Source organism: Gymnogyps californianus, unplaced genomic scaffold, assembly GCF_018139145.2.
Source record: "Gymnogyps californianus isolate 813 unplaced genomic scaffold, ASM1813914v2 HiC_scaffold_115, whole genome shotgun sequence".
Lineage (NCBI taxonomy): Eukaryota > Metazoa > Chordata > Aves > Accipitriformes > Cathartidae > Gymnogyps > Gymnogyps californianus.
Genome location: NW_026113996.1, coordinates 48,190 through 61,347, shown reverse-complemented (window position 1 = coordinate 61,347; position 13,158 = coordinate 48,190).

The window sequence follows — 13,158 nt, the reverse complement described above, 5'->3', positions numbered from 1 at the left end:
CTCTAATGTAGGGGGGCTGCTACTACTACCACCATTAATAAAGTAGAATTTTCCATGGTCTAAGTCTGTATAAGCAAGCACTGCTGATAGTCAGTGGGGTTACTAGCTTCCTTTCTGAAGTATACAAAAGCAATGCGATAGAAGTATTTAAAACAATGAATAGTCTAGATGAGATAGACCAGGAACTTCCCTTTCTGCTATCTTGTAGTGAAAGGAGATGACATTCTGTGAAATTAAAAAAGCAAATATTTTAGACCTGTGACTTCTATGGCTCTGGCTGTTCTCTCCCCATGCTGTCATTTGTTCTTGAATCATCTGTCTATTCTTCAAAAGCTTGCTCATAAGTCAGTGATTAAGTAACACTTGGATTCAGCTTTGCTTTTTCTTTTTTTTTTTTTTTTTTTTAATGAGCACTTACATAAAACCTATTCTCTGTAAGTAGAAAACCATCTTATCCCACAGAGTAGAGAGAGAGTGTTAGAGTGGGAGACTTCCAAACAAAAACTGTGGGGAAAGGTCATGGCAGATGAGTAGTGTACCCCCGAGGTTTTGGGTGAATCCTTTTAAGTGATAATTTGTCTTCTCAACTAGTTATACTATTATAAACCTCTGTGACACCCTCTTTGAGCACTGAGAGTATCCCTTCTGAATTTGATATTCAAACTTTCAGCTGTAAAACATGAGTGCAGATGAGAGAAATATCAGGATAGAGGAGCTGTGGAGTCTATTAAAAACCTAGTCATCTTCTATCAAGATCATTTGAGCAGGTTTCTGAAATTAACTTATTTTTACTGTATTTTTCTTGTAGTGCTTGAGATGTATGCCTTGGGAGGAACTGCTTTTCTGTGTGTGTGGTTGAGGTAACAGATTGATATACGGGAGATCTAGATTTGATTCCCTGCATTGATCTGGCTAAGTCATTGAATTTTTCTAATTATTTTATCTTTTGCAGGTACCAAAATAAGGTGGTTTCTATTCTTTCCACTTTTGCTTTTCTAGAATCAATAAGTGCTTCATCAAAATCTTACTTGAGAAGAAATGCCTTTTGCTCAAAACTTATTTTACTTGTGGGGATTGAGGAGGGATAGGGTAAAAGAAAGTAATACCGAAGGGGAGAGAAGAAACCCGAATGTAATGGACAGTTCTTAATATATAATTGTCGTGGTTTAACCCCAGTCAGAAGCCAAGCACCATGCAGCCGCTCCCTCATTCCCCCCGCCCCGCTCCCAGTGGGATGGGGAGGAGAATCGGGAAAGAAGGCAGAACTCGTGGGTTGAGATAAGAACAGTTTAATAACTAAAGTAAAATATAATACTAACAATAATAATAATGAAATATAATAATAATAGTAATGAAAAGGAATATAACAAAAAAAGAAGAGGGGAAAAAAAGGAGGGGGGAAAAAAAACCCCAGTGATGCACAATGCAATTGCTCACCACCCGCTGACCAATGCCAGAGCCACGATCTGCCCCTCCCAGCCAACTCCCCCTGTTAATATACTGGGCATGACATTCCATGGTATGGAATACCCCTTTGGCTAGTTCAGGTCAGCTGCCCCGGCTATGCTCCCTCCCAGCTTCTTGCACACCTGCTTGCTGGCAGAGCATGGGAAACTGAAAAGTCCTTGTCTTAAGATAAGCGCTACTTAGCAACAACTAAAACATCAGGGTGTTATCAACATCATTCTCACACTAAATCCAAAACACAGCACTGTACCAGCTACTAAGAAGAGAATTAACTCTGTCCCAGCTGAAACCAGGACAACAATACATGAAAACAATTCTGGAAGCAAATCTAACTGCTTTATTAATGAAGAGCTAGTATTTGTAATTAGCTGTTGAACTGATTTCTGGTTGTGGTTTCTGGAGATTTTTTTGGTTTTGTTTTTTACCAATGTATCTCAGCCTCTTGATCTTCCTCTTGCTTATAGACTGGAAAAAGAAAATACACAGTTTGGAAGGCGATAAAAAGTTTACAAAACAGTACTGAATTTACCTGAACTGAAATGAAGAATACATCCTTTGTGAACCTGCAGAAGACCACTGTCAGAAGTGGTTTAATATTTCTGCAAAATTTAGTTCATGGAAAAGTAAGTAAAATTGACTGAAATGAGCTGTAGAAGAGGCTTTTAAAAAACAACCAACCCTCCTCCCCCACTTCTTGCAAGAGAATTTTTAAAAGATTGTGTTGGCTGCTCCTATCACTGTTTTCTGTACCTTTGTCGTGGTTTAACCCCAGCCGGCAGCTAAGCACCACGCAGCCGCTCGCTCACTGCCCCCCACCCCTGGGATGGGGGAGAGAATCAGGAAAAAAAACCTCATGAGTTGAGATAAAGACAGTTTAATAGGACAGAAAGGAATGAAAAACAATGATAATGATAATAATAATAATAATATGACAATAGTAATACTAAAAGAATTAGACTATACAAAGCAAGTGGTGCACAATGCAATTGCTCACCACTCGCTGACCGATGCCCAGTTAGTTCCCGAGCCGCGATCCCCCCTCCCAGCCAGCTCCCCCAGTTTATATACTGGGCATGACATCATATGGTATGGAATAGCTCTTTGGCCAGTTTGGGTCAGCTGTCCTGGCTGTGTCCCCTCCCAGCTTCTTGTGCCCCTCCAGCCTTCTTGCTGGCTGGCCATGAGAAGCTGAAAAAATCCTTGACTTAGTATAAACACTACTTAGCAACAACTGAAAACATCAGTGTGTTATCAACATTATTTTCCTACTAAATCCAAAACACAGCACTATACCAGCTACTAGGAAGAAAATTAACTCTATCCTAGCCGAAACCAGGACAACCTTTTTTCACCTATGTAATACATCAGGTACATCTTTGGGATTACTTTAGTTGTTGCAGATGACAGAGAATGTTGTTATCTCATTTTCTGTTTGTACTAGTTATGAGGATAACTGACTAATGCTGGCATAGTTGCATTGTTTGCTCATCAGACATTTCAAAGAGGAGATTGTCCTGTGTCAAAATTGTCATTGGATAAATTGCCCACCTGATTATTTTGCTCAACAGTTGTTGATGATTTGAATCAAGTAGTAACAGGGAAATGACTTTCTGAAAAGTATATATTAAAGTTGCAACTATAACCTCTGTTCTGTTAATTAAAATAAGGCTCATACAGTCAACTTTGGAAAAAATAATTGGTTCCCTATACCAAGAAGTTGCTACTAATTTTTATACATGGTAACTAGTTTCTTATTTAAGGAGAAAGAATTATAAAATGTCAGAATCACTGTTCAATTTCAAGAATTTCTTCATATACTTCCCCCCCCCCCCAACCTAAAAACCTTGTAGAGTGCTGGGGGGGGAAGGAGGAGGTACAGTTTGCAGCAGTTATGCCAAGGAGAAAAAAAAATTAAAAATTATATTGCCAAGAAACCTTCCAGATACTAAATCTCCAAGAAACAAAAAGGATTTACTAACAAGTTCTATGGTCTATCTATTTATTTATTTATTTTTGTGCACTAGTTACTAGTTCATGTAGCAAATTCTTTGAAAGTTTCATTGCTCCTTGGAACAGAAAAATTAGCCAGGTTTTTTGTTTGTTTGTTTTGGGTTGTTTGGTTTTTTTTTTTTTTTTAGAAGCTATTATGGAAAAATCCCAAACACTTAAATATTGAGGAGATTGTAGATGTAAATAAGTCAGAGGTGATTTCTATAGTCATTTATCAGACAGGGATCTTTCTATATAATTTTTCTGCTAGTTTTTCCCTGCAGCATTTGCATATGCAAGTAAAAATGTTGTCTAGGTTATTTGAATTCTTATTCGTAGAGGGCTTGATATAAGGTATATAGAGGAGTGTCAAATTTAATGCTTGAACTGGTTAACCTGCTAATCCATTAATTTTTTCTTGTCTGAATTCTCTAGCAATCCCTTCTGAGCCTTTTTAAACTCCTAAAAAGGAGCAATTAGTATGAAAGGAAATTTATATGTTATAGAAAGAAAAATAGAATAGAAAATAAAATGAATTACTAACAATTGGTAATGCTATACTTTGTCAGCTATAACTCAAAATGCTTGAACTGTATAGTGCCTTGAACATTGTATAACAAGTCCATGTAGCAGCCTCACAGTTGAGCATAGAAGCATTGGATTGTTCTAGTATTCTTTCTAGTTTGATATGTGGTATGTCGTAGGAATTTAGAGGCGAGGTAGTCGCAGAAGCACAGCACTCACTAAATAAGTTTTATGTCACTGAGTGGGATGGGTATGGTACATGAGTTACTATCACCTTTTAGTCTCCTGCTCCAAACGTTCTAAGTATGTGAAGTTATTAGGAGTTTATCTGTGCTTCTTTGTTTCTTTCCTGCACATACCGCAACCATTAGAGCAGGGCAGGTGTAATCCAGAGCTTCTGGATAAGCCTCCTTATGGTGGGTTGACATTGGCTGGCTACCAGATGCCCACCCAGCTGCTCTCTCACTCCCTCTTCTCAACAGGACAGGGGGAGAAAATACAATGGAAAAGCTCATGGGTCAAGATAAAGACAGAGAGATCACTTAACAATTACTGTCGGGAGCAAAACAGACTAGACCTGGGGGAAATTAATTTAATTTATTACCAGTTAAAAATAGAGTAGCATGGTGAGAAACAAAGACAAACACCCCTCCACCCCCAGCAGCACAGGGGGAATGGGGGTTGTGGTCTGTTCATAACACTTTGTCTCTGCAGCTCCTTCCTCCTCACTCTTTTTCCCCTGCTCCAGTGTGGGCACTCTCCATGGGCTACGGTACTTCAGGAACTGCTCTAGCATGGGTCCTTCTTGTGGACTGCAGTTCCTGCCAGAAAACCTGCTCCTGCATGGGCTCTCCACAGGCTGCAGCTTCCTTCAGGGCACATCTACCTGCTGCAGTGTGGGGGTCCTCCATGGGCTGGAGGGGAATCTCTGCTCTAGTACCTGGAGCATCTCCTTCCCCTCCTTCTTCACTGACCTTGCCTTGGTGTCTGGAGGACTGTTTCTCTTTTTTTTTTTTTTTTTCTTCTTTCTTTTTTTCTCCCTGTGGTGGGTTGATCCTGGCTGGATGCCAGGTGCCCACCAAGCCGCTCTATCACTCTCCCTCCTCAACTGGACAGGGGAGAGAAAATATAACAAAAAGCTCATGGGTCGAGATAAGGACAGGGAGATCACTCACCAATTACCACCATGGGCAAAACAGACTCGACTCAGGGAAATTAGTTTAATTTGTTACCAGTCAAATCAGAGTAGGGTAATGAGAAATAAAACCAAATCTTAAAACACCTTCCCCCCACCCCTCCCTTCTTCCCGGGCTTAACTTCACTCCCAGTTTTCTCTACCTCCTCCCCCCTCAAGTGGCACAGAGGGACAGGGAATGGGGGTTGTGGTCAGTTCATCACACATTGTTTCTGCTGCTCCTTCCTCCTCCTCAGGGGGAGGACTCCTCACACTCTTCCCCTGCTCCAGCGTGGGGTCCCTCCCACAGGCTACAGTCCTCCATGAACTTCTCCAACGTGAGTCCTTCCCATGGGCTACAGTTCTTCACAAACTGCTCCAGCGTGGGTCCCATCCAGGGGGTACAGTCCTTCAGGAACAGACTGCTCCAGCATGGGTCCCCCACAGGGCCACAGGTCCTGCCAGGAGCCTGCTCCAGCATGGGCTTCCCACAGGGTCACAGCCTCCCTCGGGCATCCACCTGCTCTGGTGTGGGGTCCTCCACGGGCTGCAGGTGGATATCTGCTCCACCATTAACCTCCATGGGCTGCAGGGGGACAGCCTGCCTCACCATGGTCTTCACCACGGGCTGCAGGGGAATCTCTGCTCCAGTGCCTGGAGCACCTCCTCCCCCTCCTTCTTCACTGACCTTGGTGTCTGCAGAGTTGTTCCTCTCACATATTCTCACTCCTCTCTCTGGCTGTAGTTGCTGTTGCACAGTAACTTCTTTTCCCTTTCTTAAATATGTTATCACAGAGGTGCTACCACCATCGCTGATGGGCTCGGCCTTGGCCAGCAGCGGGGTCCATCTTGGAGCTGACTGGTATTGGCTCTATTGGACATAGGGGAAGCTTCTGGCATCTTCTCACAGAAGCCACCCCTGTAGCCTCCCCACTACCAAAACCTTGCCACAGAAACCCAATACACTCCCTCCTCTCTCAAAACTGCTCTGTAGTGTTGGGTTTTTTTTACCCTTTCTTAAATATGTTATCACAGAGGTGCCACCAGCTTTGCTGATTGGCTCAGCTTTGGCTAATGGTGAGTCCATTACAGAGCCAGCTTGAACCACCTCTGTCTAGTACAGGGGCAGCCCTGGTCTCATCCCACAGAGGCCACCCCTGCGGCCCTCGCTACCAAAATCTTGCAGTGTAAATCCAATATGCTCCTCCATAACAATTGTCTGTGCTTGTGTGTTTTTGTTTAGTTTTTTTGTTAGGTTTTTTTTTCTCCCTCCCAGCACATACCAGAATTGTCTAATGACTTAGAGCTGGGCTGATATAGTCAAGGTGTCACTTTAACTAGGTAATACTTCTGGGCAGGCTTCACTCTGATTCCATCCCTCAGCTTATGCTGACTATCAATATTTATATTAATATCTTTAAGTGTTTAGTAGCAAACAATGACTAGACAATACATAATTCAATTAGTATGAACAACACTACAACTGAGTGTAACATTAGGTGTAGTACTCCTGTGGTTGTGGGGGAACATTCAAAGAAAGCATCTCTCGGTAAACTAAGGTACTTGGCAGTTGTAACCTTAAACAAATCTTCTGTTCTTCATTATGTTGAATGGCAAGGTTAATTGAGCCTTGATGGTTCAGCCCCTGTTTCAGTTGGTGGGTTATTTCCCATGCAATCTGCTGCTCATGTTCTAGGTCGTCCTGTCCTGAAGCTGTAATACGGACTTTGTCCTATATAATGGGGTCTCAATTGATAAGTTTGCTGCAATTCTTGCCTTTCTGTTCCATGCACAGTCTTATTACAAAAGTTCTGCCCATTCTTGCAGTTTGGTTAAGGAACATATGTAGGATTTGTTCCTGTAACACAGTAGTTTTTATAGGTGTTGTCATGGTTTAACCCCGGTAGGCAGCTAAGTAAGCCCCACACAGCTACTCACTCACTCCCCCACCCAGTGGGATGGGGGAGAGAATCGGAAGGGTAAAAGTGAGAAAACTCAAGGGTTGAGATAAAGACAGTTTAATAATTAAAAAAAGAGAAAAATAGAAAACAAAAAATAGGAAAAAAAAATCTAACACCAAGAAACACAACTGATGCAAAAAAACCCAAAAATTGCTCACCACCAACTGACCAATGCCCAGCCAGTCCCCAATCAATGGCAGCCCTGGCCAAACTCCATTCCCCCAGCTTTATATGCTGAGCACAATGTCATATGGTCTGGAATATCCCTTTGGTCAGTTGGGGTCAGCTGTCCCAGCTGTGTCCCCTCCCAACTTCTCGTGCACCCCCAGCCTACTTGCTGGCAGGGCAGTCTGAGAAGCAGAAAAAGCCTTGATTCTGTGTAAGCACTGCTCAGCAATAACTAAAACATCCCTGTGTTATCAACACTGTTTCCAGCACAAATCCAAAACATAGCTCCATACTAGTTGCTATGAAGAAAATTAACTCTATCCTGGCCAAAACCAGTACATTCTCCACCCCTTATTCCATACCATTTATGTCATGCTCAGGTCCCACACTATCCAATACATCCTCATTAACCACCACCCCCTTCCCGACCTTTGATATATATACACAGATATCATTCCCTTAGTCTATGGACCACCCCTGTGAAATGCCTGTAAAATGTCCATTGAGTTCATTTAGTCCATGACTTTGGGCTCCATCTGTTATGGTGGTCACTCAGGACAGGAGAGGTGTGTTGCATGGAGTTATTGGGCACCAAAGCCAGCTCAGGTCGGGTCACTGCTGCGCTTGCACTGCTTCTTGTGAGGCTCATCCTTCATTGGTTCAGGTGGTTCCTGCTATAGTACTTCCTATAACATGCAATTCAAATCCTGGGTTACAACAATTTAAAGGTAGATCCATTACAATCTCTGCCCCTGGTCCCTTTGGACTAGGCCATAGGGTTTAACATTGCAATGAACTCCTCCCCTTGCTCCTAGCCTGGCTAGCAGCAAGGGGTTCCTCCTATAATACCTTTGACATATGGCAGCCACAGCAGCGGTGACATACAGCATCATGTAACGCTGGCATCATACAACTTAAAACATGGGTTATTTTCACACAGGATTAAATCTCCTTGAGGTACACATTGGACTTCCGCATTACCCACCAAGTGCACCCAGGTCCTTGAGCAAAAGCAATCCCACAAATGCATTTGCCCTTTCCCGAGGAAGAAATAACCCAGATTGTTTTTCCCAGCCAGTTCCTTGTATGTACTACAGGGACCTTATCTCCTTCCACAGTGCGCAGGGGTTTCAATTGGGCAGGGCCAGCTCGGTTGGCAGATCCTCTAGTGTTAACTAGCCAAGTGGCTTCTGCTAAATTTGTATCCCAATGTTTGAATGTCCCAGCACCCATTGTTCTCAGTGTAGTCTTTAACAGTCCATTGTATCGGTCAATTTTCCCGGACGCTGGTACATGATAGGGGATGTGATACACCCAGTCAGTGCCATGCTCCTTGGCCCAGGTGTCTCTGAGGTTGTTTCGGAAATGAGTCCCGTTGTCTGACTCAATTCTTTCTGGGGTGCCGTGTTGCCATAAAACTTGCTTTTCAAGGCCCAAGACGGTATTCTGGGCTTTGGCATGGGTCACAGGGTATGTTTCCAATCATCCAGTAGTCGCCTCCACCATTGTAAGCACATGGTGCTTGCATTGGCAGGTTTGTGGGAGTGTGATATAGTCAATCTGCCAGGCCTCTCCATATTTATATTTCAGCCATCGTCCTCTATACCAAAAAGGCTTTAGCTGCTTGGCTTGCTTGATTATGGTACGTTTCGCATTCATGGGTGACCTGTGCAATGGTGTCCATGGTCAGGTCCATCCCTCAATCACGAGCCCATTTGTATGTTGCATCTCTTCCTAGATGTCCTGATGTGTCATGGGCCCATCGAGCTATAAATAGCTCACCCTTATGTTCCCAGTCCAGATCCACCTGAGCCACTTCAATCCTAGCAGCCTTGTCTACCTGTTGGTTGTTTTGATGTTCTTCAGTGGCCCGGCTCTTGGGTACGTGGGCATCTACATGACGTACTTTCACAACCAGGTTCTCTAGCCGGGCAGCAATATCTTGCCACAATGGGGCAGCCCATATGGGTTTACCTCTGCGTTGCCAGTTACTCCGCTTCCATTGCTGCAACCACCCCCACAGAGCATTTGCCACCATCCATGAGTCAGTATAGAGATAAAGTATTGGCCATTTTTCTCATTCAGCAATGTCTAAAGCCAGCTGGATGGCTTTCACCTCTGCAAACTGACTCGATTCACCTTTTCCTTCAGTAGTTTCTGCGACTTGTCATGTGGGACTCCATACAGCAGCTTTTCACCTCTGATGTTTTCCCACAATATGACAGGATCCATCAGTGAACAGGGCATATTGCTTTTCATTTTCTGGCAGTTTATTATACAATGGTGCCTCTTCAGCACGAGTTACCTCCTCTGGTGACACTCCGAAGTTTTGGCCTTCTGGCCAGTCCATGATCACTTGCAAGATTCCTGGGCGGTTGGGGTTTCCCATTCAAGGCCATTGCGTTATCAGTGCAACCCACTTTCTCTATATAGCATCAGTTGCATGATGCATAGAGGGGACTCTGTCACGGTCCGTTTTGATCTCTCAAATTTACAGGACAACGTACTCTGTAAATTAAACTTTATTTTATGAGCTCATCAGGAAAGAAAACAAAGAAACATGACAAACAAGGGCTCAATCCCCTTTGCACAGACTAGTCCATCACGTGAATTCACTAATTCACCACTTAAGTCATTGTCCTGGTTTCAGCTGGGATAGAGTTAATTTTCTTCCTAGTAGCTGGTACAGTGCTGTGTTTTGGATTTAGTATGAGAATGATGTTGATAACACTCTGATGTTTTAGTTGTTGCTAAGTAGCGCTTATCCTAAGTCAAGGAATTTTCTGTTTCCCATGCTCTGCCAGCGAGGAGGTGCACAAGAAGCTGGGAGGGAGCATAGCCGGGACAGCTGACCCGAACTAGCCAAAGGGATATTCCATACCATGGAACGTCATGCCCAGTATATAAACTGGGGGGAGTTGGCCGGGAGGGGCCAATCGCTGCTCTGGCATCGGTCAGCAGGTGGTGAGCAATTGCATTGTGCATCACTTGTCTTTTCTTGGGTTTTATTTCTCTCTCTTTTTGTTATCTTCCTTTTCATTACAATTATTATTATTATCGTTATTGTTATTATTATATTTTATTTTACTTTAGTTATTAAACTATTCTTATCTCAACCCATGAGTTTTACTTTTTTTTCCGATTCTGCTCCCCATCCCACCAGGGGTGAGGGGGAGGAGTAAGCGAGCGGCTGCGTGGTGTTTAGTTGCCTGCTGGGGTTAAACCACGACAGTCATGAGGTTTCTCACTTGCAAGTTCTCTAATTCATAACTTGCAACTCACAGCTTATAACTTGTAACTTGTGCACCTATGAGCAAATAGTTACCTAGCCGATGGTGAGAGTGCTCATCCTTCGTCCTCGGTCACGGTGCGGGCATCCCCTGTCACACTGGGAAGCACGAAACCCTCAACAATCCAGCTGCTGTGATCCGCTTCAAAACTTTTTGGGTAAGCTGACATTTTTATACCTTCCAGCTTGGAAGTTTGGTCTACACCATTTCCATGAGTTAGCAGATTCTGAGGAAACTGCCAGACAATCAATATGCAAAGATGATGGCTGCAGGAGACAGCAAACTGCAGGTCATAATGGCTGCATAATGGCCTTTTAGCTCTTTCTGGCCACCTGTCCTGCCTATGTGTTGCCCTTGCTTTTACCTAATGGCACTGCTCCCAGAATACATCAGGCCTTAGCATGAGCTGTGTTAGCCAAAAATCTGAGCAAGAGTTGATTGAACAGTCACACCCTCCCTTTGAACATCCAGCCCAGCACAGGCAATTGAGGTGCCAAGAGGAGCTGTGCTTCAGTACCAACTACTTCTGAAGTGGCTTGAACCCCTTCATATGCTGCTAATATTTCTTTTTCAGTTGCAGTGTAATGGGCCTCGGATCCTTAATATCTCTGGCTCCAAAACCCTAGAGGTTAACCTCGAGTCTCTCCAGGTGCTTTCTGCCAGAGGCTCCAGGTGAAACCATGGTCCCCAGCTGCAGTGTAAAGCATGTTTCTCACATCTTGTCCTGTCCAGACTGGCCCAAGGGCTACTACAAAAACTATCTCCCGTTTAATCTGTTCAAAGGCTTGTTGTTGCTCAGGGCCCCATTTAAAATCGTTCTTCTTCCGGGTCACTTGATAGAGAGGGTTTACAATCAGACTATAATCTGGAATATGCATTCTCCAAAAAACCCACAATGCCTAAGAAAGCTTGTGTTTCTTTTTTGCTAGTTGGTGGAGACATAGCTGTTATATTATTGATCACATCTATTGGGATATGACAATACCCATCTTGCCATTTTATTCCTAAAAAATGGATCTCCTGTGCAGGTCCTTTGACCTTGCTTTATTTTATGGCAAAACTAGGGAAAAGAATAATCCAGATTCTTCTGAAAGCTTTCTCAAACACTTCCTCTGCTGTGTTGCCCCGCATGATGATGTCATCAATATATTGCAGGTGTAATCATAGAATCATAGAATATCTCAAGTTGGAAGGGACCCATAAGGATCATCAAGTCCAACTCCTTGCTCCTCGCAGGACTACCTAAAACTAAACCATATGACTAAGAGCGTCGTCCAGATGCTCCTTGAACTCTGACAGGCTTGGTGCCATGACCACTTCCCTGGGGAGCCTGTTCTAGTGACCGACCACCCTCTCAGTGAAGAACCTTTTCCTAATGTCCAATCTGAACTTCCCCTGATGCAGCTTCATTCCATTTCCTCGTGTCCTATCACTGGTCACCAGAGGGAGGAGATCAGCACCTCCCCCTCCGCTGCCCCCCTTGAGGAAGTTGTAGACTGCGATGAGGTCACCTCTCAGCCTTCTCTTCTCCAAGCTGAACAAACCAAGTGACCTCAGCCGCTCCTCATAAGTCTTGCCCTCGAGACCTTTCACCATCTTGGTCGCCCTCCTCTGGACACACTCTAATAGTTTGATGTCCTTCTTATATTGAGGCGCCCAGAACTGCACACAGTACTCGAGGTGGGGCCGCACCAGTGCAGTGTAGAGTGGGACAGTCACCTCCCTCGACCGGCTAGCTATGCTGTGCTTGATGCACCCCAGGACACGGTTGGCCCTTTTGGCTGCCAGGGCACACTGTTGACTCATATTCAGCTTGCCATCAACCCAAACCCCCAGATCTCTTTCCGTGGGGCTGCTCTCCAGCCTCTCGTCCCCCAATTTGTATGTATAACCAGGATTACCCCATCCCAGGTGGAGAATCTTGCACTTGCTCTTGTTAAATTTCATACAGGTGGTGACTGCCCAGCTCTCTAGTCTATCCAGATCTCTCTGTAAGGCCTCTCTACCCTCGAGGGAGTCCACAGCTCCTCCTAGTTTAGTATCATTGGCAAACTTACTTAATGTACATTTGACTCCTGCACCCAGATCATTTATAAAAACATTAAAGAGCACTGGCCCTAAAATTGAGCCCTGGGGCACTCCACTGGTGACTGGCCACCAGCCTGATGTAACCCCATTTACTATAACTCTTTGAGCCTGACCCATCAGCCAATTGTTCACCCAATGTATTATGGACTTGTCTAGCTGTGTGCTGGACATTTTGTCCAGAAGGATACTGTGAGAGACAGTATCAAAAGCTTTGCTAAAATCCAAAAAACCCACATCTACTGGCTTCCCTTGGTCAACTAGATGGGTGACCTTGTCATAAAAGGAAATTAAGTTACTTAAACAGGACTTTCCCCTCGTGAACCCGTGCTGGCTATGACCAATGCCTGCATTGTCTCTCAAGTGTTTTTCAATAACTCCCAGAATAACCTTCTCCATAATTTTACCAGGCATTGAAGTGAGACTGACAGGCCTGTAATTACCAGGGTCTTCCTTCTTACCCTTCTTGAAAATTGGGACAACATTTGCCAGCTTCCAG